Source organism: Phalangium opilio, unplaced genomic scaffold (genome assembly GCF_054372755.1).
Source record: "Phalangium opilio isolate 3A_F unplaced genomic scaffold, DU_Popi_V2 ptg000009l_1, whole genome shotgun sequence".
NCBI lineage: Eukaryota > Metazoa > Arthropoda > Arachnida > Opiliones > Phalangiidae > Phalangium > Phalangium opilio.
Genome location: NW_028324146.1, coordinates 12,506,060 through 12,531,182, shown reverse-complemented (window position 1 = coordinate 12,531,182; position 25,123 = coordinate 12,506,060). Strand labels below are relative to the sequence as shown.

The window sequence follows — 25,123 nt, the reverse complement described above, 5'->3', positions numbered from 1 at the left end:
AAAAAAAAGTGAAAAAGCCAACGGCACGCAGTGTTCCTAAGTGGTCTCCCTCCCAAGTAGTGACTGCGCTCGACGCTGCTTAACTTCGGTTATCGGACGAGAACCGGAGTATTCAGCGTGATATGGCCGTTGCCGAGAGTGCTAGTTAATAATTTGAATTTAATTAACTTTCATCTTTATAAAACAATAACAAAAAAGAAGATATGTTTGCTTTTTTCATATCTGGTGGAATTTAAAAGAGGAAACAAAAGTGAAAAAGCAAACGGCACGCAGTATTCCCAAGTACTGTATGCGCTCGACGCTGCTTAACTTCGGTGATCGGACGTGAACCAGTGTTTTCAGCGTGATATGGCCGTTGCCGAAAGTGCTAGTTAATAATTCGAATTTAAATTAAGTGAGACAAATTAACCTTCATCATTTTAATACAATAACAAAAAGAAAACATGTTTGCTTTTTTCATATCTATTAAAATTTAAAAGAGGAAAAAAAAGTGAAAAAGCCAACGGCACGCAGTGTTCCTAAGTGGTCTCCCTCCCAAGTAGTGACTGCGCTCGACGCTGCTTAACTTCGGTTATCGGACGAGAACCGGAGTATTCAGCGTGATATGGCCGTTGCCGAGAGTGCTAGTTAACAATTTGAATTTAATTAACTTTCATCTTTAAAAAACAATAACAAAAAAGAAGATATGTTTGCTTTTTTCATATCTGGTGGAATTTAAAAGAGGAAACAAAAGTGAAAAAGCCAACGGCACGCAGTATTCCCAAGTACTGTATGCGCTCGACGCTGCTTAACTTCGGTGATCGGACGTGAACCGGTGTTTTCAGAGTGATATGGCCGTTGCCGAGAGTGCTAGTTAATAATTCGAATTTAAATTAAGTGAGACAAATTAACCTTCATCATTTTAAAACAATAACAAAAAGAAAACCTGTTTGCTTTTTACATATCTATTAAAATTTAAAAGAGGAAAAAAAAGTGAAAAAGCCAACGGCACGCAGTGTTCCTAAGTGGTCTCCCTCCCAAGTAATGACTGCGCTCGACGCTGCTTAACTTCGGTTATCGGTCGAGAACCGGTGTATTCAGCGTGATATGGCCGTTGCCGAGAATGCTAGTTAATAATTTGAATTTAATTAACTTTCTTCTTTATAAAACAATAACAAATAGAAGATATGTTTGCTTTTTTCATGTCTGGTGGAATTTAAAAGAGGAAACAAAAGTGAAAAAGCAAACGGCACGCAGTATTCCCAAGTACTGTATGCGCTCGACGCTGCTTAACTTCGGTGATCGGACGTGAACCGGTGTTTTCAGCGTGATATGGCCGTTGCCGAGAGTGCTAGTTAATAATTCGAATTTAAATTAAGTGAGACAAATTAACCTTCATCATTTTAAAACAATAACAAAAAGAAAACCTGTTTGCTTTTTACATATCTATTAAAATTTAATAGAGGAAAAAAAAGTGAAAAGGCCAACGGCACGCAGTGTTCCTAAGTGGTCTCCCTCCCAAGTAATGACTGCGCTCGACGCTGCTTAACTTCGGTTATCGGACGAGAACCGGTGTATTCAGCGTGACATGGCCGTTGCCGAGAATGCTAGTTAATAATTTGAATTTAATTAACTTTCATCTTTATAAAACAATAACAAAAAGAAGATATGTTTGCTTTTTTCATATCTGGTGGAATTTGAAAGAGGAAACAAAAGTGAAAAAGCCAACGGCACGCAGTATTCCCAAGTACTGTATGCGCTCGACGCTGCTTAACTTCGGTGATCGGACGTGAACTTGTGTTTTCAGCGTGATATGGCCGTTGCCGAGAGTGCTAGTTAATAATTCGAATTTAAATTAAGTGAGACAAATTAACCTTCATCATTTTAAAACAATAACAAAAAGAAAACGTGTTTGCTTTTTTCATATCTATTAAAATTAAAAAGAGGAAAAAAAAGTGAAAAAGCCAACGGCACGCAGTGTTCCTAAGTGGTCTCCCTCCCAAGTAATGACTGCGCTCGACGCTGCTTAACTTCGGTTATCGGTCGAGAACCGGTGTATTCAGCGTGATATGGCCGTTGCCGAGAATGCTAGTTAATAATTTGAATTTAATTAACTTTCTTCTTTATAAAACAATAACAAATAGAAGATATGTTTGCTTTTTTCATGTCTGGTGGAATTTAAAAGAGGAAACAAAAGTGAAAAAGCAAACGGCACGCAGTATTCCCAAGTACTGTATGCGCTCGACGCTGCTTAACTTCGGTGATCGGACGTGAACCGGTGTTTTCAGCGTGATATGGCCGTTGCCGAGAGTGCTAGTTAATAATTCGAATTTAAATTAAGTGAGACAAATTAACCTTCATCATTTTAAAACAATAACAAAAAGAAAACCTGTTTGCTTTTTACATATCTATTAAAATTTAATAGAGGAAAAAAAAGTGAAAAGGCCAACGGCACGCAGTGTTCCTAAGTGGTCTCCCTCCCAAGTAATGACTGCGCTCGACGCTGCTTAACTTCGGTTATCGGACGAGAACCGGTGTATTCAGCGTGATATGGCCGTTGCCGAGAATGCTAGTTAATAATTTGAATTTAATTAACTTTCATCTTTATAAAACAATAACAAAAAGAAGATATGTTTGCTTTTTTCATATCTGGTGGAATTTGAAAGAGGAAACAAAAGTGAAAAACCAACGGCACGCAGTATTCCCAAGTACTGTATGCGCTCGACGCTGCTTAACTTCGGTGATCGGACGTGAACTTGTGTTTTCAGCGTGATATGGCCGTTGCCGAGAGTGCTAGTTAATAATTCGAATTTAAATTAAGTGAGACAAATTAACCTTCATCATTTTAAAATAATAACAAAAAGAAAACGTGTTTGCTTTTTTCATATCTATTAAAATTTAAAAGAGGAAAAAAAAGTGAAAAAGCCAACGGCACGCAGTGTTCCTAAGTGGTCTCCCTCCCAAGTAATGACTGCGCTCGACGCTGCTTAACTTCGGTTATCGGACGAGAACCGGAGTATTCAGCGTGATATGGCCGTTGCCGAGAGTGCTAGTTAATAATTTGAATTTAATTAACTTTCATCTTTATAAAACAATAACAAAAAAGAAGATATGTTTGCTTTTTTCATATCTGGTGGAATTTAAAAGAGGAAACAAAAGTGAAAAAGCAAACGGCACGCAGTATTCCCAAGTACTGTATGCGCTCGACGCTGCTTAACTTCGGTGATCGGACGTGAACCAGTGTTTTCAGCGTGATATGGCCGTTGCCGAAAGTGCTAGTTAATAATTCGAATTTAAATTAAGTGAGACAAATTAACCTTCATCATTTTAAAACAATAACAAAAAGAAAACATGTTTGCTTTTTTCATATCTATTAAAATTTAAAAGAGGAATAAAAAGTGAAAAAGCCAACGGCACGCAGTGTTCCTAAGTGGTCTCCCTCCCAAGTTGTGACTGTGCTCGACGCTGCTTAACTTCTGTTATCGGACGAGAACCGGTGTATTCAGCGTGATATGGCCGTTGCCGAGAGTGCTAGTTAATAATTTGAATTTAATTAACTTTCATCTTTATAAAACAATAACAAAGAGAAGATATGTTTGCTTTTTTCATATCTGGTGGAATTTAAAAGAGGAAACAAAAGTGAAAAAGAAACGGCACGCAGTATTCCCAAGTACTGTATGCGCTCGACGCTGCTTTACTTCGGTGATCGGAAGTGAACCGGTGTTTTCAGCGTGATATGGCCGTTGCCGAGAGTGCTAGTTAATAATTCGAATTTAAATTAAGTGACACAAATTAACCTTCATCATTTTAAAACAATAACAAAAAGAAAACGTGTTTGCTTTTTTCATATCTATTAAAATTTAAAAGAGGAAAAAAAGTGAAAAAGCCAACGGCAAGCAGTGTTCTTAAGTGGTCTCGCTCCCAAGTAGTGACTGCGCTCGACGCTGCTTAACTTCGGTTATCGGACGAGAACCGGAGTATTCAGCGTGATATGGCCGTTGCCGAGAGTGCTAGTTAATAATTTGAATTTAATTAACTTTCATCTTTATGAAACAATAACAAAAAGGAAGATATGTTTGCTTTTTTCATATCTGGTGGAATTTAAAAGAGGAAAAAAAAGTGAAAAAGCAAACGGCACGCAGTATTCCCAAGTACTGTATGCGCTCGACGCTGCTTAACTTCGGTGATCGGACGTGAACCGGTGTTTTCAGCGTGATATGGCCGTTGCCGAGAGTGCTAGTTAATAATTCGAATTTAAATTAAGTGAGACAAATTAACCTTCATCATTTTAAAACAATAACAAAAAGAAAACGTGTTTGCTTTTTTCATATCTATTAAAATTTAAAAGAGGAAAAAAAAGTGAAAAAGCCAACGGCACGCAGTGTTCCTAAGTGGTCTCCCTCCCAAGTAGTGACTGCGCTCGACGCTGCTTAACTTCGGTTATCGGACGAGAACCGGTGTATTCAGCGTGCTATGGCCCTTGCCGAGAGTGCTAGTTAATAATTTAAATTTAATTAACTTTCATCTTTATAAAACAATAACAAAAAAGAAGATATGTTTGATATTTCATATCTGGCGGAATTTAAAAGAGGAAACAAAAGTGAAAAAGCAAACGGCACGCAGTATTCCCAAGTACTGTATGCGCTCGACGCTGCTTAACTTCGGTGATCGGACGTGAACCGGTGTTTTCAGCGTGATATGGCCGTTGCCGAGAGTGCTAGTTAATAATTCGAATTTAAATTAAGTGAGACAAATTAACCTTCATCATTTTAAAACAATAACAAAAAGAAAACGTGTTTGCTTTTTTCATATCTATTAAAATTTAAAAGAGGAAAAAAAAGTGAAAAAGCCAACGGCACGCAGTGTTCTTAAGTGGTCTCGCTCCCAAGTAGTGACTGCGCTCGACGCTGCTTAACTTCGGTTATCGGACGAGAACCGGAGTATTCAGCGTGATATGGCCGTTGCCGAGAGTGCTAGTTAATAATTTGAATTTAATTAACTTTCATCTTTATGAAACAATAACAAAAAAGAAGATATGTTGGCTTTTTTCATATCTGGTGGAATTTAAAAGAGGAAACAAAAGTGAAAAAGTAAACGGCACGCAGTATTTCCAAGTACTGTATGCGCTCGACGCTGCTTAACTTCGGTGATCGGACGTGAACCGGTGTTTTCAGCGTGATGTGGCCGTTGCCGAGAGTGCTAGTTAATAATTCGAATTTAAATTAAGTGAGACAAATTAACCTTCATCATTTTAAAACAATAACAAAAAGAAAACGTGTTTGCTTTTTTCATATCTATTAAAATTTAAAAGAGGAAAAAAAAGTGAAAAAGCCAACGGCACGCAGTGTTCCTAAGTGGTCTCCCTCCCAAGTACTGACTGCGCTCGACGCTGCTTAACTTCGGTGATCGGACGTGAACCGGTGTTTTTAGCGTGATATGGCCGTTGCCGAGAGTGCTAGTTAATAATTTGAATTTAATTAACTTTCATCTTTATAAAACAATAACAAAAAGAAGATATGTTTGCTTTTTTCATATCTGGTGGAATTTAAAAGAGGAAACAAAAGTGAAAAAGCAAACGGCACGCAGTATTCCTAAGTGGTCTCCCTCCCAAGTAGTGACTGCGCTCGACGCTGCTTAACTTTGGTTATCGGACGAGAACCGGTGTATTCAGCGTGTTATGGCCGTTGCCGAGAGTGCTAGTTAATAATTTGAATTAAATTAACTTTCATCTTTATGAAACAATAACAAAAAAAAAGATATGTTGGCTTTTTTCATATCTGGTGGAATTTAAAAGAGGAAACAAAAGTGAAAAAGCAAACGGCACGCAGTATTCCCAAGTACTGTATGCGCTCGACGCTGCTTAACTTCGGTGATCGGACGAGAACCGGTGTATTCAGCGTGCTATGGCCCTTGCCGAGAGTGCTAGTTAATAATTTAAATTTAATTAACTTTCATCTTTATAAAACAATAACAAAAAAGAAGATATGTTTGATATTTCATATCTGGCGGAATTTAAAAGAGGAAACAAAAGTGAAAAAGCAAACGGCACGCAGTATTCCCAAGTACTGTATGCGCTCGACGCTGCTTAACTTCGGTGATCGGACGTGAACCGGTGTTTTCAGCGTGATATGGCCGTTGCCGAGAGTGCTAGTTAATAATTCGAATTTAAATTAAGTGAGACAAATTAACCTTCATCATTTTAAAACAATAACAAAAAGAAAACGTGTTTGCTTTTTTCATATCTATTAAAATTTAAAAGAGGAAAAAAAAAGTGAAAAAGCCAACGGCACGCAGTGTTCCTAAGTGGTCTCCCTCCCAAGTACTGTATGCGCTCGACGCTGCTTAACTTCGGTGATCGGACGTGAACCGGTGATTTCAGCGTGATATGGCCGTTGCCGAGAGTGCTAGTTAATAATTCGAATTTAAATTAAGTGAGACAAATTAACCTTCATCCTTTTAAAACAATAACAAAAAGAAAACGTGTTTGCTTTTTTCATATCTATTAAAATTTAAAAGAGGAAAAAAAGTGAAAAAGCCAACGGCACGCAGTGTTCCTAAGTGGTCTCCCTCCCAAGTAGTGACTGCGCTCGACGCTGCTTAACTTCGGTTATCGGACGAGAACCGGTGTTTTCAGCGTGATATGGCCGTTGCCGAGAGTGCTAGTTAATAATTCGAATTTAAATTAAGTGAGACAAATTAACCTTCATCATTTTAAAACAATAACAAAAAGAAAACATGTTTGCTTTTTTCATATCTATTAAAATTTAAAAGAGGAAAAAAAAGTGAAAAAGCAAACGGCACGCAGTATTCCCAAGTACTGTATGCGCTCGACGCTGCTTAACTTCGGTGATCGGACGTGAACCGGTGTTTTTAGCGTGATATGGCCGTTGCCGAGAGTGCTAGTTAATAATTCGAATTTAAATTAAGTGAGACAAATTAACCTTCATAACTTTAAAACAATAACAAAAAGAAAACATGTTTGCTTTCTTCATATCTATTAAAATTTAAAAGAAGAAAAAGAAGTGAAAAAGCCAACGGCACGCAGTGTTCCTAAGTGGTCTCCCTCCCAAGTAGTGACTGCGCTCGACGCTGCTTAACTTCGGTGATCGGACGTGAACCGGTGTTTTCAGCGTGATATGGCCGTTGCCGAGAGTGCTAGTTAATAATTCGAATTTAAATTAAGTGAGACAAATTAACCTTCATCATTTTAAAACAATAACAAAAAGAAAACGTGTTTGCTTTTTTCATATCTATTAAAATTTAAAAGAGGAAAAAAAAGTGAAAAAGCCAACGGCACGCAGTGTTCCTAAGTGGTCTCCCTCCCGAGTAGTGACTGCGCTCGACGCTGCTTAACTTCGGTTATCGGACGAGAACCGGTGTATTCAGCGTGCTATGGCCCTTGCCGAGAGTGCTAGTTAATAATTTAAATTTAATTAACTTTCATCTTTATAAAACAATAACAAAAAAGAAGATATGTTTGATATTTCATATCTGGCGGAATTTAAAAGAGGAAACAAAAGTGAAAAAGCAAACGGCACGCAGTATTCCCAAGTACTGTATGCGCTCGACGCTGCTTAACTTCGGTGATCGGACGTGAACCGGTGTTTTCAGCGTGATATGGCCGTTGCCGAGAGTGCTAGTTAATAATTCGAATTTAAATTAAGTGAGACAAATTAACCTTCATCCTTTTAAAACAATAACAAAAAGAAAACGTGTTTGCTTTTTTCATATCTATTAAAATTTAAAAGAGGAAAAAAAGTGAAAAAGCCAACGGCACGCAGTGTTCCTAAGTGGTCTCCCTCCCAAGTAGTGACTGCGCTCGACGCTGCTTAACTTCGGTTATCGGACGAGAACCGGTGTTTTCAGCGTGATATGGCCGTTGCCGAGAGTGCTAGTTAATAATTCGAATTTAAATTAAGTGAGACAAATTAACCTTCATCATTTTAAAACAATAACAAAAAGAAAACGTGTTTGCTTTTTTCATATCTATTAAAATTTAAAAGAGGAAAAAAAAGTGAAAAAGCCAACGGCACGCAGTGTTCCTAAGTGGTCTCCCTCCCGAGTAGTGACTGCGCTCGACGCTGCTTAACTTCGGTTATCGGACGAGAACCGGTGTATTCAGCGTGCTATGGCCCTTGCCGAGAGTGCTAGTTAATAATTTAAATTTAATTAACTTTCATCTTTATAAAACAATAACAAAAAAGAAGATATGTTTGATATTTCATATCTGGCGGAATTTAAAAGAGGAAACAAAAGTGAAAAAGCAAACGGCACGCAGTATTCCCAAGTACTGTATGCGCTCGACGCTGCTTAACTTCGGTGATCGGACGTGAACCGGTGTTTTCAGCGTGATATGGCCGTTGCCGAGAGTGCTAGTTAATAATTCGAATTTAAATTAAGTGAGACAAATTAACCTTCATCCTTTTAAAACAATAACAAAAAGAAAACGTGTTTGCTTTTTTCATATCTATTAAAATTTAAAAGAGGAAAAAAAGTGAAAAAGCCAACGGCACGCAGTGTTCCTAAGTGGTCTCCCTCCCAAGTAGTGACTGCGCTCGACGCTGCTTAACTTCGGTTATCGGACGAGAACCGGTGTTTTCAGCGTGATATGGCCGTTGCCGAGAGTGCTAGTTAATAATTCGAATTTAAATTAAGTGAGACAAATTAACCTTCATCATTTTAAAACAATAACAAAAAGAAAACATGTTTGCTTTTTTCATATCTATTAAAATTTAAAAGAGGAAAAAAAAGTGAAAAAGCAAACGGCACGCAGTATTCCCAAGTACTGTATGCGCTCGACGCTGCTTAACTTCGGTGATCGGACGTGAACCGGTGTTTTTAGCGTGATATGGCCGTTGCCGAGAGTGCTAGTTAATAATTCGAATTTAAATTAAGTGAGACAAATTAACCTTCATAACTTTAAAACAATAACAAAAAGAAAACATGTTTGCTTTCTTCATATCTATTAAAATTTAAAAGAAGAAAAAGAAGTGAAAAAGCCAACGGCACGCAGTGTTCCTAAGTGGTCTCCCTCCCAAGTAGTGACTGCGCTCGACGCTGCTTAACTTCGGTGATCGGACGTGAACCGGTGTTTTCAGCGTGATATGGCCGTTGCCGAGAGTGCTAGTTAATAATTCGAATTTAAATTAAGTGAGACAAATTAACCTTCATCATTTTAAAACAATAACAAAAAGAAAACGTGTTTGCTTTTTTCATATCTATTAAAATTTAAAAGAGGAAAAAAAAGTGAAAAAGCCAACGGCACGCAGTGTTCCTAAGTGGTCTCCCTCCCGAGTAGTGACTGCGCTCGACGCTGCTTAACTTCGGTTATCGGACGAGAACCGGTGTATTCAGCGTGCTATGGCCCTTGCCGAGAGTGCTAGTTAATAATTTAAATTTAATTAACTTTCATCTTTATAAAACAATAACAAAAAAGAAGATATGTTTGATATTTCATATCTGGCGGAATTTAAAAGAGGAAACAAAAGTGAAAAAGCAAACGGCACGCAGTATTCCCAAGTACTGTATGCGCTCGACGCTGCTTAACTTCGGTGATCGGACGTGAACCGGTGTTTTCAGCGTGATATGGCCGTTGCCGAGAGTGCTAGTTAATAATTCGAATTTAAATTAAGTGAGACAAATTAACCTTCATCCTTTTAAAACAATAACAAAAAGAAAACGTGTTTGCTTTTTTCATATCTATTAAAATTTAAAAGAGGAAAAAAAGTGAAAAAGCCAACGGCACGCAGTGTTCCTAAGTGGTCTCCCTCCCAAGTAGTGACTGCGCTCGACGCTGCTTAACTTCGGTTATCGGACGAGAACCGGTGTTTTCAGCGTGATATGGCCGTTGCCGAGAGTGCTAGTTAATAATTCGAATTTAAATTAAGTGAGACAAATTAACCTTCATCATTTTAAAACAATAACAAAAAGAAAACATGTTTGCTTTTTTCATATCTATTAAAATTTAAAAGAGGAAAAAAAAGTGAAAAAGCCAACGGCACGCAGTGTTCCTAAGTGGTCTCCCTCCCAAGTTATGACTGTGCTCGACGCTGCTTAACTTCGGTTATCGGACGAGAACCGGTGTATTCAGCGTGATATGGCCGTTGCCGAGAGTGCTAGTTAATAATTAGAATTTAATTAACTTTCATCTTTATAAAACAATAACAAAGAGAAGATATGTTTGCTTTTTTCATATCTGGTGGAATTTAAAAGAGGAAACAAAAGTGAAAAAGAAACGGCACGCAGTATTCCCAAGTACTGTATGCGCTCGACGCTGCTTTACTTCGGTGATCGGAAGTGAACCGGTGCTTTCAGCGTGATATGGCCGTTGCCGAGAGTGCTAGTTAATAATTCGAATTTAAATTAAGTGAGACAAATTAACCTTCATCATTTTAAAACAATAACAAAAAGAAAACGTGTTTGCTTTTTTCATATCTATTAAAATTTAAAAGAGGAAAAAAAAGTGAAAAAGCCAACGGCACGCAGTGTTCCTAAGTGGTCTCCCTCCCGAGTAGTGACTGCGCTCGACGCTGCTTAACTTCGGTTATCGGACGAGAACCGGTGTATTCAGCGTGCTATGGCCCTTGCCGAGAGTGCTAGTTAATAATTTAAATTTAATTAACTTTCATCTCTATAAATCAATAACAAAAAAGAAGATATGTTTGATATTTCATATCTGGCGGAATTTAAAAGAGGAAACAAAAGTGAAAAAGCAAACGGCACGCAGTATTCCCAAGTACTGTATGCGCTCGACGCTGCTTAACTTCGGTGATCGGACGTGAACCGGTGTTTTCAGCGTGAAATGGCCGTTGCCGAGAGTGCTAGTTAATAATTCGAATTTAAATTAAGTGAGACAAATTAACCTTCATCCTTTTAAAACAATAACAAAAAGAAAACGTGTTTGCTTTTTTCATATCTATTAAAATTTAAAAGAGGAAAAAAAGTGAAAAAGCCAACGGCACGCAGTGTTCCTAAGTGGTCTCCCTCCCAAGTAGTGACTGCGCTCGACGCTGCTTAACTTCGGTTATCGGACGAGAACCGGTGTTTTCAGCGTGATATGGCCGTTGCCTAGAGTGCTAGTTAATAATTCGAATTTAAATTAAGTGAGACAAATTAACCTTCATCATTTTAAAACAATAACAAAAAGAAAACATGTTTGCTTTTTTCATATCTATTAAAATTTAAAAGAGGAAAAAAAAGTGAAAAAGCCAACGGCACGCAGTGTTCCTAAGTGGTCTCCCTCCCAAGTTATGACTGTGCTCGACTCTGCTTAACTTCGGTTATCGGACGAGAACCGGTGTATTCAGCGTGATATGGCCGTTGCCGAGAGTGCTAGTTAATAATTAGAATTTAATTAACTTTCATCTTTATAAAACAATAACAAAGAGAAGATATGTTTGCTTTTTTCATATCTGGTGGAATTTAAAAGAGGAAACAAAAGTGAAAAAGAAACGGCACGCAGTATTCCCAAGTACTGTATGCGCTCGACGCTGCTTTACTTCGGTGATCGGAAGTGAACCGGTGCTTTCAGCGTGATATGGCCGTTGCCGAGAGTGCTAGTTAATAATTCGAATTTAAATTAAGTGAGACAAATTAACCTTCATCATTTTAAAACAATAACAAAAAGAAAACGTGTTTGCTTTTTTCATATCTATTAAAATTTAAAAGAGGAAAAAAAAGTGAAAAAGCCAACGGCACGCAGTGTTCCTAAGTGGTCTCCCTCCCGAGTAGTGACTGCGCTCGACGCTGCTTAACTTCGGTTATCGGACGAGAACCGGTGTATTCAGCGTGCTATGGCCCTTGCCGAGAGTGCTAGTTAATAATTTAAATTTAATTAACTTTCATCTTTATAAAACAATAACAAAAAAGAAGATATGTTTGATATTTCATATCTGGCGGAATTTAAAAGAGGAAACAAAAGTGAAAAAGCAAACGGCACGCAGTATTCCCAAGTACTGTATGCGCTCGACGCTGCTTAACTTCGGTGATCGGACGTGAACCGGTGTTTTCAGCGTGATATGGCCGTTGCCGAGAGTGCTAGTTAATAATTCGAATTTAAATTAAGTGAGACAAATTAACCTTCATCCTTTTAAAACAATAACAAAAAGAAAACGTGTTTGCTTTTTTCATATCTATTAAAATTTAAAAGAGGAAAAAAAGTGAAAAAGCCAACGGCACGCAGTGTTCCTAAGTGGTCTCCCTCCCAAGTAGTGACTGCGCTCGACGCTGCTTAACTTCGGTTATCGGACGAGAACCGGTGTATTCAGCGTGCTATGGCCCTTGCCGAGAGTGCTAGTTAATAATTTAAATTTAATTAACTTTCATCTTTATAAAACAATAACAAAAAAGAAGATATGTTTGATATTTCATATCTGGCGGAATTTAAAAGAGGAAACAAAAGTGAAAAAGCAAACGGCACGCAGTATTCCCAAGTCCTGTATGCGCTCGACGCTGCTTAACTTCGGTGATCGGACGTGAACCGGTGTTTTCAGCGTGATATGGCCGTTGCCGAGAGTGCTAGTTAATAATTCGAATTTAAATTAAGTGAGACAAATTAACCTTCATAACTTTAAAACAATAACAAAAAGAAAACATGTTTGCTTTTTTCATATCTATTAAAATTTAAAAGAGGAAAAAGAAGTGAAAAAGCCAACGGCACGCAGTGTTCCTAAGTGGTCTCCCTCCCAAGTAGTGACTGCGCTCGACGCTGCTTAACTTCGGTTATCGGACGAGAACCGGTGTTTTCAGCGTGATATGGCCGTTGCCGAGAGTGCTAGTTAATAATTCGAATTTAAATTAAGTGAGACAAATTAACCTTCATCATTTTAAAGCAATAACAAAAAGACAACATGTTTGCTTTTTTCATATCTATTAAAATTTAAAAGAGGAATAAAAAGTGAAAAAGCCAACGGCACGCAGTGTTCCTAAAGTGGTCTCCCTCCCAAGTTGTGACTGTGCTCGACGCTGCTTAACTTCGGTTATCGGACGAGAACCGGTGTATTCAGCGTGATATGGCCGTTGCCGAGAGTGCTAGTTAATAATTTGAATTTAATTAACTTTCATCTTTATAAAACAATAACAAAGAGAAGATATGTTTGCTTTTTTCATATCTGGTGGAATTTAAAAGAGGAAACAAAAGTGAAAAAGCAAACGGCACGCAGTATTCCCAAGTACTGTATGCGCTCGACGCTGCTTTACTTCGGTGATCGGAAGTGAACCGGTGTTTTCAGCGTGATATGGCCGTTGCCGAGAGTGCTAGTTAATAATTCGAATTTAAATTAAGTGAGACAAATTAACCTTCATCATTTTAAAACAATAACAAAAAGAAAACGTGTTTGCTTTTTTCATATCTATTAAAATTTAAAAGAGGAAAAAAAAGTGAAAAAGCCAACGGCACGCAGTGTTCCTAAGTGGTCTCCCTCCCAAGTAGTGACTGCGCTCGACGCTGCTTAACTTCGGTTATCGGACGAGAACCGGTGTTTTCAGCGTGATATGGCCGTTGCCGAGAGTGCTAGTTAATAATTCGAATTTAAATTAAGTGAGACAAATTAACCTTCATCATTTTAAAACAATAACAAAAAGAAAACGTGTTTGCTTTTTTCATATCTATTAAAATTTAAAAGAGGAAAAAAAAGTGAAAAAGCCAACGGCACGCAGTGTTCCTAAGTGGTCTCCCTCCCAAGTAGTGACTGCGCTCGACGCTGCTTAACTTCGGTTATCGGACGAGAACCGGTGTATTCAGCGTGATATGGCCCTTGCCGAGAGTGCTAGTTAATAATTTAAATTTAATTAACTTTCATCTTTATAAAACAATAACAAAAAAGAAGATATGTTTGATATTTCATATCTGGCGGAATTTGAAAGAGGAAACAAAAGTGAAAAAGCAAACGGCACGCAGTATTCCCAAGTACTGACTGCGCTCGACGCTGCTTAACTTCGGTGATCCGACGAGAACCGGTTTTTTCAGCGTGATATGGTCGTTGCCGAGAGTGCTAGTTAATAATTCGAATTTAAATTAAGTGAGACAAATTAACCTTCATCATTTTAAAACAATAACAAAAAGAAAACCTGTTTGCTTTTTACATATCTATTAAAATTTAAAAGAGGAAAAAAAAGTGAAAAAGCCAACGGCACGCAGTGATCCTAAGTTGTCTCCCTCCCAAGTAATGACTGCGCTCGACGCTGCTTAACTTCGGTTATGGGACGAGAATCGGTGTATTCAGCGTGATATGGCCGTTGCCGAGAGTGCTAGTTAATAATTTGAATTTCATTAACTTTCATCTTTATAAAACAATAACAAAAAGAAGATATGTTTGCTTTTTTCATATCTGGTGGAATTTGAAAGAGGAAACAAAAGTGAAAAAGCCAACGGCACGCAGTATTCCCAAGTACTGTATGCGCTCGACGCTGCTTAACTTCGATTATCGGACGTGAACCGGTGTTTTCAGCGTGATATGGCCGTTTCCGAGAGTGCTAGTTAATAATTCGAATTTAAATTAAGTGAGACAAATTAACCTTCATCATTTTAAAACAATAACAAAAAGAAAACGTGTTTGCTTTTTTCATATCTATTAAAATTTAAAAGAGGAAACAAATGTGAAAAAGCCAACGGCACGCAGTATTCCCAAGTACTGTATGCGCTCGACGCTGCTTAACTTCGGTGATCGGACGTGAACCGGTGTTTTCAGCGTGATATGGCCGTTGCCGAGAGTGCTAGTTAATAATTCGAATTTAAATTAAGTGAGACAAATTAACCTTCATCATTTTAAAACAATAACAAAAAGAAAACCTGTTTGCTTTTTACATATCTATTAAAATTTAAAAGAGGAAAAAAAAGTGAAAAAGCCAACGGCACGCAGTGTTCCTAAGTGGTCTCCCTCCCAAGTAATGACTGCGCTCGACGCTGCTTAACTTCGGTTATGGGACGAGAATCGGTGTATTCAGCGTGATATGGCCGTTGCCGAGAGTGCTAGTTAATAATTTGAATTTCATTAACTTTCATCTTTATAAAACAATAACAAAAAGAAGATATGTTTGCTTTTTTCATATCTGGTGGAATTTGAAAGAGGAAACAAAAGTGAAAAAGCCAACGGCACGCAGTATTCCCAAGTACTGTATGCGCTCGACGCTGCTTAACTTCGATTATCGGACGTGAACCGGTGTTTTCAGCGTGATATGGCCGTTTCCGAGAGTGCTAGTTAATAATTCGAATTTAAATTAAGTGAGACAAATTAACCTTCATCATTTTAAAACAATAACAAAAAGAAAACGTGTTTGCTTTTTTCATATCTATTAAAATTTAAAAGAGGAAACAAATGTGAAAAAGCCAACGGCACGCAGTATTCCCAAGTACTGTATGCGCTCGACGCTGCTTAACTTCGGTGATCGGACGTGAACCGGTGTTTTCAGCGTGATATGGCCGTTGCCGAGAGTGCTAGTTAATAATTCGAATTTAAATTAAGTGAGACAAATTAACCTTCATCATTTTAAAACAATAACAAAAAGAAAACCTGTTTGCTTTTTACATATCTATTAAAATTTAAAAGAGGAAAAAAAAGTGAAAAAGCCAACGGCACGCAGTGTTCCTAAGTGGTCTCCCTCCCAAGTAATGACTGCGCTCGACGCTGCTTAACTTCGGTTATCGGACGAGAACCGGTGTATTCAGCGTGATATGGCCGTTGCCGAGAATGCTAGTTAATAATTTGAATTTAATTAACTTTCTTCTTTATCAAACAATAACAAAAAGAAGATATGTTTGCTTTTTTCATGTCTGGTGGAATTTAAAAGAGGAAACAAAAGTGAAAAAGCAAACGGCACGCAGTATTCCCAAGTACTGTATGCGCTCGACGCTGCTGTACTTCGGTGATCGGACGTGAACCGGTGTTTTCAGCGTGATATGGCCGTTGCCGAGAGTGCTAGTTAATATTTCGAATTTAAATTAAGTGAGACAAATTAACCTTCATCATTTTAAAACAATAACAAAAAGAAAACGTGTTTGCTTTTTTCATATCTATTAAAATTTAAAAGAGGAAAAAAAAGTGAAAAAGCCAACGGCACGCAGTGTTCCTAAGTGGTCTCCCTCCCAAGTAGTGACTGCGCTCGACGCTGCTTAACTTCGGTTATCGGACGAGAACCGGTGTATTCAGCGTGATATGGCCCTTGCCGAGAGTGCTAGTTAATAATTTGAATTCAATTAACTTTCATCTTTATAAAACAATAACAAAAAAGAAGATATGTTTGCTTTTTTCATATCTGGTGGAATTTAAAAGAGAAACAAAAGTGAAAAAGCAAACGGCACGCAGTATTCCCAAGTACTGTATGCGCTCGACGCTGCTTAACTTCGGTGATCGGACGTGAACCGGTGTTTTCAGCGTGATATGGCCGTTGCCGAGAGTGCTAGTTAATAATTCGAATTTAAATTAAGTGAGACAAATTAACCTTCATAATTTTAAAACAATAACAAAAAGAAAACCTGTTTGCTTTTTACATATCTATTAAAATTTAAAAGAGGAAAAAAAAGTGAAAAAACCAACGGCACGCAGTGATTCTAAGTGGTCTCCCTCCCAAGTAATGACTGCGCTCGACGCTGCTTAACTTCGGCTATGGGACGAGAATCGGTGTATACAGCGTGATATGGCCGTTGCCGAGAGTGCTAGTTAATAATTTGAATTTCATTAACTTTCATCTTTATAAAACAATAACAAAAAGAAGATATTTTTGCTTTTTTCATATCTGGTGGAATTTGAAAGAGGAAACAAAAGTGAAAAAGCCAACGGCACGCAGTATTCCCAAGTACTGTATGCGCTCGACGCTGCTTAACTTCGGTGATCGGACGTGAACCGGTGTTTTCAGCGTGATATGGCCGTTGCCGAGAGTGCTAGTTAATAATTCGAATTTAAATTAAGTGAGACAAATTAACCTTCATCATTTTAAAACAATAACAAAAAGAAAACCTGTTTGCTTTTTACATATCTATTAAAATTTAAAAGAGGAAAAAAAAGTGAAAAAGCCAACGGCACGCAGTGATCCTAAGTGGTCTCCCTCCCAAGTAATGACTGCGCTCGACGCTGCTTAATTTCGGCTATGGGACGAGAATCGGTGTATTCAGCGTGATATGGCCGGTGCCGAGAGTGCTAGTTAATAATTTGAATTTCATTAACTTTCATCTTTATGAAACAATAACAAAAAGATATGTTTGCTTTATTCATATCTGGTGGAATTTGAAAGAGGAAACAAAAGTGAAAAAGCCAACGGCACGCAGTATTCCCAAGTACTGTATGCGCTCGACGCTGCTTAACTTCGATGATCGGACGTGAACCGGTGTTTTCAGCGTGATATGGCCGTTGCCGAGAGTGCTAGTTAATAATTCGAATTTAAATTAAGTGAGACAAATTAACCTTCATCATTTTAAAACAATAACAAAAAGAAAACGTGTTTGCTTTTTTCATATCTATTAAAATTTAAAAGAGGAAACAAAAGTGAAAAAGCCAACGGCACGCAGTATTCCCAAGTACTGTATGCGCTCGACGCTGCTTAACTTCGGTGATCGGACGTGAACCGGTGTTTTCAGCGTGATATGGCCGTTGCCGAGAGTGCTAGTTAATAATTCGAATTTAAATTAAGTGAGACAAATTAACCTTCATCATTTTAAAACAATAACAAAAAGAAAACCTGTTTGCTTTTTACATATCTATTAAAATTTAAAAGAGGAAAAAAAAGTGAAAAAGCCAACGGCACGCAGTGTTCCTAAGTGGTCTCCCTCCCAAGTAATGACTGCGCTCGACGCTGCTTAACTTCGGTTATCGGTCGAGAACCGGTGTATTCAGCGTGATATGGCCGTTGCCGAGAATGCTAGTTAATAATTTGAATTTAATTAACTTTCTTCTTTATAAAACAATAACAAAAAGAAGATATGTTTGCTTTTTTCATATCTGGTGGAATTTAAAAGAGGAAACAAAAGTGAAAAAGAAACGGCACGCAGTATTCCCAAGTACTGTATGCGCTCGACGCTGCTTTACTTCGGTGATCGGAAGTGAACCGGTGTTTTCAGCGTGATATGGCCGTTGCCGAGAGTGCTAGTTAATAATTCGAATTTAAATTAAGTGAGACAAATTAACCTTCATCATTTTAAAACAATAACAAAAAGAAAACGTGTTTGCTTTTTTCATATCTATTAAAATTTAAAAGAGGAAAAAAAGTGAAAAAGCCAACGGCACGCAGTGTTCTTAAGTGGTCTCGCTCCCAAGTAGTGACTGCGCTCGACGCTGCTTAACTTCGGTTATCGGACGAGAACCGGAGTATTCAGCGTGATATGGCCGTTGCCGAGAGTGCTAGTTAATAATTTGAATTTAATTAACTTTCATCTTTATGAAACAATAACAAAAAGGAAGATATGTTTGCTTTTTTCATATCTGGTGGAATTTAAAAGAGGAAACAAAAGTGAAAAAGCAAACGGCACGCAGTATTCCCAAGTACTGTATGCGCTCGACGCTGCTTAACTTCGGTGATCGGACGTGAACCGGTGTTTTCAGCGTGATATGGCCGTTGCCGAGAGTGCTAGTTAATAATTCGAATTTAAATTAAGTGAGACAAATTAACCTTCATCATTTTAAAACAATAACAAAAAGAAAACGTGTTTGCTTTTTTCATATCTATTAAAATTTAAAAGAGGAAAAAAAAGTGAAAAAGCCAACGGCACGCAGTGTTCCTAAGTGGTCTCCCTCCCAAGTAGTGACTGCGCTCGACGCTGCTTAACTTCGGTTATCGGACGAGAACCGGTGTATTCAGCGTGCTATGGCCCTTGCCGAGAGTGCTAGTTAATAATTTAAATTTAATTAACTTTCATCTTTATAAAACAATAACAAAAAAGAAGATATGTTTGATATTTCATATCTGGCGGAATTTAAAAGAGGAAACAAAAGTGAAAAAGCAAACGGCACGCAGTATTCCCAAGTACTGTATGCGCTCGACGCTGCTTAACTTCGGTGATCGGACGTGAACCGGTGTTTTCAGCGTGATATGGCCGTTGCCGAGAGTGCTAGTTAATAATTCGAATTTAAATTAAGTGAGACAAATTAACCTTCATCATTTTAAAACAATAACAAAAAGAAAACGTGTTTGCTTTTTTCATATCTATTAAAATTTAAAAGAGGAAAAAAAAGTGAAAAAGCCAACGGCACGCAGTGTTCTTAAGTGGTCTCGCTCCCAAGTAGTGACTGCGCTCGACGCTGCTTAACTTCGGTTATCGGACGAGAACCGGAGTATTCAGCGTGATATGGCCGTTGCCGAGAGTGCTAGTTAATAATTTGAATTTAATTAACTTTCATCTTTATGAAACAATAACAAAAAAGAAGATATGTTGGCTTTTTTCATATCTGGTGGAATTTAAAAGAGGAAACAAAAGTGAAAAAGTAAACGGCACGCAGTATTTCCAAGTACTGTATGCGCTCGACGCTGCTTAACTTCGGTGATCGGACGTGAACCGGTGTTTTCAGCGTGATGTGGCCGTTGCCGAGAGTGCTAGTTAATAATTCGAATTTAAATTAAGTGAGACAAATTAACCTTCATCATTTTAAAACAATAACAAAAAGAAAACGTGTTTGCTTTTTTCATATCTATTAAAATTTAAAAGAGGAAAAAAAAGTGAAAAAGCCAACGGCACGCAGTGTTCCTAAGTGGTCTCCCTCCCAAGTACTGACTGCGCTCGACGCTGCTTAACTTCGGTGATCGGACGTGAACCGGTGTTTTTAGCGTGATATGGCCGTTGCCGAGAGTGCTAGTTAATAATTTGAATTTAATTAACTTTCATCTTTATAAAACAATAACAAAAAGAAGATATGTTTGCTTTTTTCATATCTGGTGGAATTTAAAAGAGGAAACAAAAGTGAAAAAGCAAACGGCACGCAGTATTCCTAAGTGGTCTCCCTCCCAAGTAGTGACTGCGCTCGACGCTGCTTAACTTCGGTTATCGGACGAGAACCGGTGTATTCAGCGTGTTATGGCCGTTGCCGAGAGTGCTAGTTAATAATTTGAATTAAATTAACTTTCATCTTTATGAAACAATAACAAAAAAGAAGATATGTTGGCTTTTTTCATATCTGGTGGAATTTAAAAGAGGAAACAAAAGTGAAAAAGCAAACGGCACGCAGTATTCCCAAGTACTGTATGCGCTCGACGCTGCTTAACTTCGGTGATCGGACGAGAACCGGTGTATTCAGCGTGCTATGGCCCTTGCCGAGAGTGCTAGTTAATAATTTAAATTTAATTAACTTTCATCTTTATAAAACAATAACAAAAAAGAAGATATGTTTGATATTTCATATCTGGCGGAATTTAAAAGAGGAAACAAAAGTGAAAAAGCAAACGGCACGCAGTATTCCCAAGTACTGTATGCGCTCGACGCTGCTTAACTTCGGTGATCGGACGTGAACCGGTGTTTTCAGCGTGATATGGCCGTTGCCGAGAGTGCTAGTTAATAATTCGAATTTAAATTAAGTGAGACAAATTAACCTTCATCATTTTAAAACAATAACAAAAAGAAAACGTGTTTGCTTTTTTCATATCTATTAAAATTTAAAAGAGGAAAAAAAAGTGAAAAAGCCAACGGCACGCAGTGTTCCTAAGTGGTCTCCCTCCCAAGTACTGTATGCGCTCGACGCTGCTTAACTTCGGTGATCGGACGTGAACCGGTGATTTCAGCGTGATATGGCCGTTGCCGAGAGTGCTAGTTAATAATTCGAATTTAAATTAAGTGAGACAAATTAACCTTCATCCTTTTAAAACAATAACAAAAAGAAAACGTGTTTGCTTTTTTCATATCTATTAAAATTTAAAAGAGGAAAAAAAGTGAAAAAGCCAACGGCACGCAGTGTTCTTAAGTGGTCTCGCTCCCAAGTAGTGACTGCGCTCGACGCTGCTTAACTTCGGTTATCGGACGAGAACCGGAGTATTCAGCGTGATATGGCCGTTGCCGAGAGTGCTAGTTAATAATTTAAATTTAATTAACTTTCATCTTTATAAAACAATAACAAAAAAGAAGATATGTTTGATATTTCATATCTGGCGGAATTTAAAAGAGGAAACAAAAGTGAAAAAGCAAACGGCACGCAGTATTCCCAAGTACTGTATGCGCTCGACGCTGCTTAACTTCGGTGATCGGACGTGAACCGGTGTTTTCAGCGTGATATGGCCGTTGCCGAGAGTGCTAGTTAATAATTCGAATTTAAATTAAGTGAGACAAATTAACCTTCATCATTTTAAAACAATAACAAAAAGAAAACGTGTTTGCTTTTTTCATATCTATTAAAATTTAAAAGAGGAAAAAAAAGTGAAAAAGCCAACGGCACGCAGTGTTCCTAAGTGGTCTCCCTCCCAAGTACTGTATGCGCTCGACGCTGCTTTACTTCGGTGATCGGAAGTGAACCGGTGTTTTCAGCGTGATATGGCCGTTGCCGAGAGTGCTAGTTAATAATTCGAATTTAAATTAAGTGAGACAAATTAACCTTCATCATTTTAAAACAATAACAAAAAGAAAACGTGTTTGCTTTTTTCATATCTATTAAAATTTAAAAGAGGAAAAAAAGTGAAAAAGCCAACGGCACGCAGTGTTCTTAAGTGGTCTCGCTCCCAAGTAGTGACTGCGCTCGACGCTGCTTAACTTCGGTTATCGGACGAGAACCGGAGTATTCAGCGTGATATGGCCGTTGCCGAGAGTGCTAGTTAATAATTTGAATTTAATTAACTTTCATCTTTATGAAACAATAACAAAAAGGAAGATATGTTTGCTTTTTTCATATCTGGTGGAATTTAAAAGAGGAAACAAAAGTGAAAAAGCAAACGGCACGCAGTATTCCCAAGTACTGTATGCGCTCGACGCTGCTTAACTTCGGTGATCGGACGTGAACCGGTGTTTTCAGCGTGATATGGCCGTTGCCGAGAGTGCTAGTTAATAATTCGAATTTAAATTAAGTGAGACAAATTAACCTTCATCATTTTAAAACAATAACAAAAAGAAAACGTGTTTGCTTTTTTCATATCTATTAAAATTTAAAAGAGGAAAAAAAAGTGAAAAAGCCAACGGCACGCAGTGTTCCTAAGTGGTCTCCCTCCCAAGTAGTGACTGCGCTCGACGCTGCTTAACTTCGGTTATCGGACGAGAACCGGTGTATTCAGCGTGCTATGGCCCTTGCCGAGAGTGCTAGTTAATAATTTAAATTTAATTAACTTTCATCTTTATAAAACAATAACAAAAAAGAAGATATGTTTGATATTTCATATCTGGCGGAATTTAAAAGAGGAAACAAAAGTGAAAAAGCAAACGGCACGCAGTATTCCCAAGTACTGTATGCGCTCGACGCTGCTTAACTTCGGTGATCGGACGTGAACCGGTGTTTTCAGCGTGATATGGCCGTTGCCGAGAGTGCTAGTTAATAATTCGAATTTAAATTAAGTGAGACAAATTAACCTTCATCATTTTAAAACAATAACAAAAAGAAAACGTGTTTGCTTTTTTCATATCTATTAAAATTTAAAAGAGGAAAAAAAAGTGATAAAGCCAACGGCACGCAGTGTTCTTAAGTGGTCTCGCTCCCAAGTAGTGACTGCGCTCGACGCTGCTTAACTTCGGTTATCGGACGAGAACCGGAGTATTCAGCGTGATATGGCCGTTGCCGAGAGTGCTAGTTAATAATTTGAATTTAATTAACTTTCATCTTTATGAAACAATAACAAAAAAGAAGATATGTTGGCTTTTTTCATATCTGGTGGAATTTAAAAGAGGAAACAAAAGTGAAAAAGTAAACGGCACGCAGTATTTCCAAGTACTGTATGCGCTCGACGCTGCTTAACTTCGGTGATCGGACGTGAACCGGTGTTTTCAGCGTGATGTGGCCGTTGCCGAGAGTGCTAGTTAATAATTCGAATTTAAATTAAGTGAGACAAATTAACCTTCATCATTTTAAAACAATAACAAAAAGAAAACGTGTTTGCTTTTTTCATATCTATTAAAATTTAAAAGAGGAAAAAAAAGTGAAAAAGCCAACGGCACGCAGTGTTCCTAAGTGGTCTCCCTCCCAAGTACTGACTGCGCTCGACGCTGCTTAACTTCGGTGATCGGACGTGAACCGGTGTTTTTAGCGTGATATGGCCGTTGCCGAGAGTGCTAGTTAATAATTTGAATTTAATTAACTTTCATCTTTATAAAACAATAACAAAAAGAAGATATGTTTGCTTTTTTCATATCTGGTGGAATTTAAAAGAGGAAACAAAAGTGAAAAAGCAAACGGCACGCAGTATTCCTAAGTGGTCTCCCTCCCAAGTAGTGACTGCGCTCGACGCTGCTTAACTTCGGTTATCGGACGAGAACCGGTGTATTCAGCGTGTTATGGCCGTTGCCGAGAGTGCTAGTTAATAATTTGAATTAAATTAACTTTCATCTTTATGAAACAATAACAAAAAAGAAGATATGTTGGCTTTTTTCATATCTGGTGGAATTTAAAAGAGGAAACAAAAGTGAAAAAGCAAACGGCACGCAGTATTCCCAAGTACTGTATGCGCTCGACGCTGCTTAACTTCGGTGATCGGACGAGAACCGGTGTATTCAGCGTGCTATGGCCCTTGCCGAGAGTGCTAGTTAATAATTTAAATTTAATTAACTTTCATCTTTATAAAACAATAACAAAAAAGAAGATATGTTTGATATTTCATATCTGGCGGAATTTAAAAGAGGAAACAAAAGTGAAAAAGCAAACGGCACGCAGTATTCCCAAGTACTGTATGCGCTCGACGCTGCTTAACTTCGGTGATCGGACGTGAACCGGTGTTTTCAGCGTGATATGGCCGTTGCCGAGAGTGCTAGTTAATAATTCGAATTTAAATTAAGTGAGACAAATTAACCTTCATCATTTTAAAACAATAACAAAAAGAAAACGTGTTTGCTTTTTTCATATCTATTAAAATTTAAAAGAGGAAAAAAAAGTGAAAAAGCCAACGGCACGCAGTGTTCCTAAGTGGTCTCCCTCCCAAGTACTGTATGCGCTCGACGCTGCTTAACTTCGGTGATCGGACGTGAACCGGTGATTTCAGCGTGATATGGCCGTTGCCGAGAGTGCTAGTTAATAATTCGAATTTAAATTAAGTGAGACAAATTAACCTTCATCCTTTTAAAACAATAACAAAAAGAAAACGTGTTTGCTTTTTTCATATCTATTAAAATTTAAAAGAGGAAAAAAAGTGAAAAAGCCAACGGCACGCAGTGTTCCTAAGTGGTCTCCCTCCCAAGTAGTGACTGCGCTCGACGCTGCTTAACTTCGGTTATCGGACGAGAACCGGTGTTTTCAGCGTGATATGGCCGTTGCCGAGAGTGCTAGTTAATAATTCGAATTTAAATTAAGTGAGACAAATTAACCTTCATCATTTTAAAACAATAACAAAAAGAAAACATGTTTGCTTTTTTCATATCTATTAAAATTTAAAAGAGGAAAAAAAAGTGAAAAAGCAAACGGCACGCAGTATTCCCAAGTACTGTATGCGCTCGACGCTGCTTAACTTCGGTGATCGGACGTGAACCGGTGTTTTTAGCGTGATATGGCCGTTGCCGAGAGTGCTAGTTAATAATTCGAATTTAAATTAAGTGAGACAAATTAACCTTCATAACTTTAAAACAATAACAAAAAGAAAACATGTTTGCTTTCTTCATATCTATTAAAATTTAAAAGAAGAAAAAGAAGTGAAAAAGCCAACGGCACGCAGTGTTCCTAAGTGGTCTCCCTCCCAAGTAGTGACTGCGCTCGACGCTGCTTAACTTCGGTGATCGGACGTGAACCGGTGTTTTCAGCGTGATATGGCCGTTGCCGAGAGTGCTAGTTAATAATTCGAATTTAAATTAAGTGAGACAAATTAACCTTCATCATTTTAAAACAATAACAAAAAGAAAACGTGTTTGCTTTTTTCATATCTATTAAAATTTAAAAGAGGAAAAAAAAGTGAAAAAGCCAACGGCACGCAGTGTTCCTAAGTGGTCTCCCTCCCGAGTAGTGACTGCGCTCGACGCTGCTTAACTTCGGTTATCGGACGAGAACCGGTGTATTCAGCGTGCTATGGCCCTTGCCGAGAGTGCTAGTTAATAATTTAAATTTAATTAACTTTC

The 25,123-nt window shown here is 38.0% G+C and overlaps 3 non-coding genes and 74 pseudogenes across 3 annotated transcripts; all 77 read right to left on the bottom strand.

Annotated features, from left to right (window-relative positions):
* Positions 1–15: 15 nt before the first annotated feature.
* LOC149714751 (5S ribosomal RNA) lies at positions 16–134 on the bottom strand (annotated as a pseudogene).
* A 363-nt stretch (positions 135–497) lies between these two features.
* On the bottom strand, positions 498–616 carry LOC149714750 (5S ribosomal RNA; annotated as a pseudogene).
* A 123-nt stretch (positions 617–739) lies between these two features.
* LOC149714749 (5S ribosomal RNA) lies at positions 740–842 on the bottom strand (annotated as a pseudogene).
* A 137-nt stretch (positions 843–979) lies between these two features.
* LOC149714748 (5S ribosomal RNA) lies at positions 980–1,098 on the bottom strand (annotated as a pseudogene).
* Positions 1,099–1,220: 122 nt separating this feature from the next.
* On the bottom strand, positions 1,221–1,323 carry LOC149714747 (5S ribosomal RNA; annotated as a pseudogene).
* Positions 1,324–1,460: 137 nt separating this feature from the next.
* LOC149714746 (5S ribosomal RNA) lies at positions 1,461–1,579 on the bottom strand (annotated as a pseudogene).
* Positions 1,580–1,941: 362 nt separating this feature from the next.
* LOC149714745 (5S ribosomal RNA) lies at positions 1,942–2,060 on the bottom strand (annotated as a pseudogene).
* Positions 2,061–2,182: 122 nt separating this feature from the next.
* LOC149714744 (5S ribosomal RNA) lies at positions 2,183–2,285 on the bottom strand (annotated as a pseudogene).
* Positions 2,286–2,422: 137 nt separating this feature from the next.
* LOC149714743 (5S ribosomal RNA) lies at positions 2,423–2,541 on the bottom strand (annotated as a pseudogene).
* A 361-nt stretch (positions 2,542–2,902) lies between these two features.
* Positions 2,903–3,021, bottom strand: LOC149714742 (5S ribosomal RNA; annotated as a pseudogene).
* A 363-nt stretch (positions 3,022–3,384) lies between these two features.
* Positions 3,385–3,503, bottom strand: LOC149714741 (5S ribosomal RNA; annotated as a pseudogene).
* Positions 3,504–3,863: 360 nt separating this feature from the next.
* Positions 3,864–3,982, bottom strand: LOC149714740 (5S ribosomal RNA; annotated as a pseudogene).
* A 123-nt stretch (positions 3,983–4,105) lies between these two features.
* On the bottom strand, positions 4,106–4,208 carry LOC149714739 (5S ribosomal RNA; annotated as a pseudogene).
* Positions 4,209–4,345: 137 nt separating this feature from the next.
* Positions 4,346–4,464, bottom strand: LOC149714738 (5S ribosomal RNA; annotated as a pseudogene).
* A 122-nt stretch (positions 4,465–4,586) lies between these two features.
* On the bottom strand, positions 4,587–4,689 carry LOC149714737 (5S ribosomal RNA; annotated as a pseudogene).
* Positions 4,690–4,826: 137 nt separating this feature from the next.
* LOC149714736 (5S ribosomal RNA) lies at positions 4,827–4,945 on the bottom strand (annotated as a pseudogene).
* A 363-nt stretch (positions 4,946–5,308) lies between these two features.
* LOC149714735 (5S ribosomal RNA) lies at positions 5,309–5,427 on the bottom strand. Its single transcript, XR_016374317.1, has one exon. It is a non-coding gene; the product is annotated as a 5S ribosomal RNA (ribosomal RNA).
* Positions 5,428–5,549: 122 nt separating this feature from the next.
* On the bottom strand, positions 5,550–5,668 carry LOC149714734 (5S ribosomal RNA; annotated as a pseudogene).
* A 348-nt stretch (positions 5,669–6,016) lies between these two features.
* LOC149714733 (5S ribosomal RNA) lies at positions 6,017–6,119 on the bottom strand (annotated as a pseudogene).
* A 138-nt stretch (positions 6,120–6,257) lies between these two features.
* On the bottom strand, positions 6,258–6,376 carry LOC149714732 (5S ribosomal RNA; annotated as a pseudogene).
* Positions 6,377–6,512: 136 nt separating this feature from the next.
* LOC149714731 (5S ribosomal RNA) lies at positions 6,513–6,631 on the bottom strand (annotated as a pseudogene).
* A 377-nt stretch (positions 6,632–7,008) lies between these two features.
* On the bottom strand, positions 7,009–7,127 carry LOC149714730 (5S ribosomal RNA; annotated as a pseudogene).
* A 137-nt stretch (positions 7,128–7,264) lies between these two features.
* Positions 7,265–7,383, bottom strand: LOC149714729 (5S ribosomal RNA; annotated as a pseudogene).
* A 122-nt stretch (positions 7,384–7,505) lies between these two features.
* Positions 7,506–7,608, bottom strand: LOC149714728 (5S ribosomal RNA; annotated as a pseudogene).
* Positions 7,609–7,744: 136 nt separating this feature from the next.
* LOC149714727 (5S ribosomal RNA) lies at positions 7,745–7,863 on the bottom strand (annotated as a pseudogene).
* A 137-nt stretch (positions 7,864–8,000) lies between these two features.
* LOC149714726 (5S ribosomal RNA) lies at positions 8,001–8,119 on the bottom strand (annotated as a pseudogene).
* A 122-nt stretch (positions 8,120–8,241) lies between these two features.
* On the bottom strand, positions 8,242–8,344 carry LOC149714725 (5S ribosomal RNA; annotated as a pseudogene).
* A 136-nt stretch (positions 8,345–8,480) lies between these two features.
* LOC149714724 (5S ribosomal RNA) lies at positions 8,481–8,599 on the bottom strand (annotated as a pseudogene).
* Positions 8,600–8,976: 377 nt separating this feature from the next.
* Positions 8,977–9,095, bottom strand: LOC149714723 (5S ribosomal RNA; annotated as a pseudogene).
* Positions 9,096–9,232: 137 nt separating this feature from the next.
* LOC149714722 (5S ribosomal RNA) lies at positions 9,233–9,351 on the bottom strand (annotated as a pseudogene).
* A 122-nt stretch (positions 9,352–9,473) lies between these two features.
* LOC149714721 (5S ribosomal RNA) lies at positions 9,474–9,576 on the bottom strand (annotated as a pseudogene).
* Positions 9,577–9,712: 136 nt separating this feature from the next.
* Positions 9,713–9,831, bottom strand: LOC149714720 (5S ribosomal RNA; annotated as a pseudogene).
* Positions 9,832–9,968: 137 nt separating this feature from the next.
* LOC149714719 (5S ribosomal RNA) lies at positions 9,969–10,087 on the bottom strand (annotated as a pseudogene).
* A 361-nt stretch (positions 10,088–10,448) lies between these two features.
* LOC149714718 (5S ribosomal RNA) lies at positions 10,449–10,567 on the bottom strand (annotated as a pseudogene).
* A 361-nt stretch (positions 10,568–10,928) lies between these two features.
* LOC149714717 (5S ribosomal RNA) lies at positions 10,929–11,047 on the bottom strand (annotated as a pseudogene).
* A 137-nt stretch (positions 11,048–11,184) lies between these two features.
* Positions 11,185–11,303, bottom strand: LOC149714716 (5S ribosomal RNA; annotated as a pseudogene).
* Positions 11,304–11,664: 361 nt separating this feature from the next.
* On the bottom strand, positions 11,665–11,783 carry LOC149714715 (5S ribosomal RNA; annotated as a pseudogene).
* A 122-nt stretch (positions 11,784–11,905) lies between these two features.
* LOC149714714 (5S ribosomal RNA) lies at positions 11,906–12,008 on the bottom strand (annotated as a pseudogene).
* A 136-nt stretch (positions 12,009–12,144) lies between these two features.
* LOC149714713 (5S ribosomal RNA) lies at positions 12,145–12,263 on the bottom strand (annotated as a pseudogene).
* A 362-nt stretch (positions 12,264–12,625) lies between these two features.
* Positions 12,626–12,744, bottom strand: LOC149714712 (5S ribosomal RNA; annotated as a pseudogene).
* A 137-nt stretch (positions 12,745–12,881) lies between these two features.
* On the bottom strand, positions 12,882–13,001 carry LOC149714711 (5S ribosomal RNA; annotated as a pseudogene).
* Positions 13,002–13,363: 362 nt separating this feature from the next.
* Positions 13,364–13,482, bottom strand: LOC149714710 (5S ribosomal RNA; annotated as a pseudogene).
* Positions 13,483–13,619: 137 nt separating this feature from the next.
* LOC149714709 (5S ribosomal RNA) lies at positions 13,620–13,738 on the bottom strand (annotated as a pseudogene).
* An 843-nt stretch (positions 13,739–14,581) lies between these two features.
* Positions 14,582–14,684, bottom strand: LOC149714708 (5S ribosomal RNA; annotated as a pseudogene).
* A 137-nt stretch (positions 14,685–14,821) lies between these two features.
* Positions 14,822–14,940, bottom strand: LOC149714707 (5S ribosomal RNA; annotated as a pseudogene).
* Positions 14,941–15,302: 362 nt separating this feature from the next.
* Positions 15,303–15,405, bottom strand: LOC149714706 (5S ribosomal RNA; annotated as a pseudogene).
* A 137-nt stretch (positions 15,406–15,542) lies between these two features.
* Positions 15,543–15,661, bottom strand: LOC149714705 (5S ribosomal RNA; annotated as a pseudogene).
* A 362-nt stretch (positions 15,662–16,023) lies between these two features.
* Positions 16,024–16,142, bottom strand: LOC149714704 (5S ribosomal RNA; annotated as a pseudogene).
* Positions 16,143–16,264: 122 nt separating this feature from the next.
* Positions 16,265–16,367, bottom strand: LOC149714703 (5S ribosomal RNA; annotated as a pseudogene).
* Positions 16,368–16,745: 378 nt separating this feature from the next.
* LOC149714702 (5S ribosomal RNA) lies at positions 16,746–16,848 on the bottom strand (annotated as a pseudogene).
* Positions 16,849–17,223: 375 nt separating this feature from the next.
* LOC149714701 (5S ribosomal RNA) lies at positions 17,224–17,326 on the bottom strand (annotated as a pseudogene).
* A 137-nt stretch (positions 17,327–17,463) lies between these two features.
* Positions 17,464–17,566, bottom strand: LOC149714700 (5S ribosomal RNA; annotated as a pseudogene).
* A 137-nt stretch (positions 17,567–17,703) lies between these two features.
* Positions 17,704–17,822, bottom strand: LOC149714699 (5S ribosomal RNA; annotated as a pseudogene).
* Positions 17,823–18,182: 360 nt separating this feature from the next.
* LOC149714698 (5S ribosomal RNA) lies at positions 18,183–18,301 on the bottom strand (annotated as a pseudogene).
* A 123-nt stretch (positions 18,302–18,424) lies between these two features.
* On the bottom strand, positions 18,425–18,527 carry LOC149714697 (5S ribosomal RNA; annotated as a pseudogene).
* A 137-nt stretch (positions 18,528–18,664) lies between these two features.
* On the bottom strand, positions 18,665–18,783 carry LOC149714696 (5S ribosomal RNA; annotated as a pseudogene).
* Positions 18,784–18,905: 122 nt separating this feature from the next.
* Positions 18,906–19,008, bottom strand: LOC149714695 (5S ribosomal RNA; annotated as a pseudogene).
* Positions 19,009–19,145: 137 nt separating this feature from the next.
* Positions 19,146–19,264, bottom strand: LOC149714694 (5S ribosomal RNA; annotated as a pseudogene).
* A 363-nt stretch (positions 19,265–19,627) lies between these two features.
* LOC149714693 (5S ribosomal RNA) lies at positions 19,628–19,746 on the bottom strand. The gene has a single exon (XR_016374316.1). It is a non-coding gene; the product is annotated as a 5S ribosomal RNA (ribosomal RNA).
* Positions 19,747–19,868: 122 nt separating this feature from the next.
* LOC149714692 (5S ribosomal RNA) lies at positions 19,869–19,987 on the bottom strand (annotated as a pseudogene).
* A 348-nt stretch (positions 19,988–20,335) lies between these two features.
* Positions 20,336–20,438, bottom strand: LOC149714691 (5S ribosomal RNA; annotated as a pseudogene).
* Positions 20,439–20,575: 137 nt separating this feature from the next.
* LOC149714690 (5S ribosomal RNA) lies at positions 20,576–20,694 on the bottom strand (annotated as a pseudogene).
* A 136-nt stretch (positions 20,695–20,830) lies between these two features.
* Positions 20,831–20,949, bottom strand: LOC149714689 (5S ribosomal RNA; annotated as a pseudogene).
* A 122-nt stretch (positions 20,950–21,071) lies between these two features.
* On the bottom strand, positions 21,072–21,174 carry LOC149714688 (5S ribosomal RNA; annotated as a pseudogene).
* Positions 21,175–21,311: 137 nt separating this feature from the next.
* LOC149714687 (5S ribosomal RNA) lies at positions 21,312–21,430 on the bottom strand (annotated as a pseudogene).
* Positions 21,431–21,566: 136 nt separating this feature from the next.
* LOC149714686 (5S ribosomal RNA) lies at positions 21,567–21,685 on the bottom strand (annotated as a pseudogene).
* A 123-nt stretch (positions 21,686–21,808) lies between these two features.
* LOC149714685 (5S ribosomal RNA) lies at positions 21,809–21,911 on the bottom strand (annotated as a pseudogene).
* Positions 21,912–22,048: 137 nt separating this feature from the next.
* On the bottom strand, positions 22,049–22,167 carry LOC149714684 (5S ribosomal RNA; annotated as a pseudogene).
* Positions 22,168–22,289: 122 nt separating this feature from the next.
* Positions 22,290–22,392, bottom strand: LOC149714683 (5S ribosomal RNA; annotated as a pseudogene).
* A 137-nt stretch (positions 22,393–22,529) lies between these two features.
* Positions 22,530–22,648, bottom strand: LOC149714682 (5S ribosomal RNA; annotated as a pseudogene).
* A 363-nt stretch (positions 22,649–23,011) lies between these two features.
* On the bottom strand, positions 23,012–23,130 carry LOC149714681 (5S ribosomal RNA). The gene has a single exon (XR_016374314.1). It is a non-coding gene; the product is annotated as a 5S ribosomal RNA (ribosomal RNA).
* A 122-nt stretch (positions 23,131–23,252) lies between these two features.
* LOC149714680 (5S ribosomal RNA) lies at positions 23,253–23,371 on the bottom strand (annotated as a pseudogene).
* A 348-nt stretch (positions 23,372–23,719) lies between these two features.
* Positions 23,720–23,822, bottom strand: LOC149714679 (5S ribosomal RNA; annotated as a pseudogene).
* A 137-nt stretch (positions 23,823–23,959) lies between these two features.
* On the bottom strand, positions 23,960–24,078 carry LOC149714678 (5S ribosomal RNA; annotated as a pseudogene).
* Positions 24,079–24,214: 136 nt separating this feature from the next.
* On the bottom strand, positions 24,215–24,333 carry LOC149714677 (5S ribosomal RNA; annotated as a pseudogene).
* Positions 24,334–24,710: 377 nt separating this feature from the next.
* LOC149714676 (5S ribosomal RNA) lies at positions 24,711–24,829 on the bottom strand (annotated as a pseudogene).
* Positions 24,830–24,966: 137 nt separating this feature from the next.
* Positions 24,967–25,085, bottom strand: LOC149714675 (5S ribosomal RNA; annotated as a pseudogene).
* Positions 25,086–25,123: the final 38 nt, after the last annotated feature.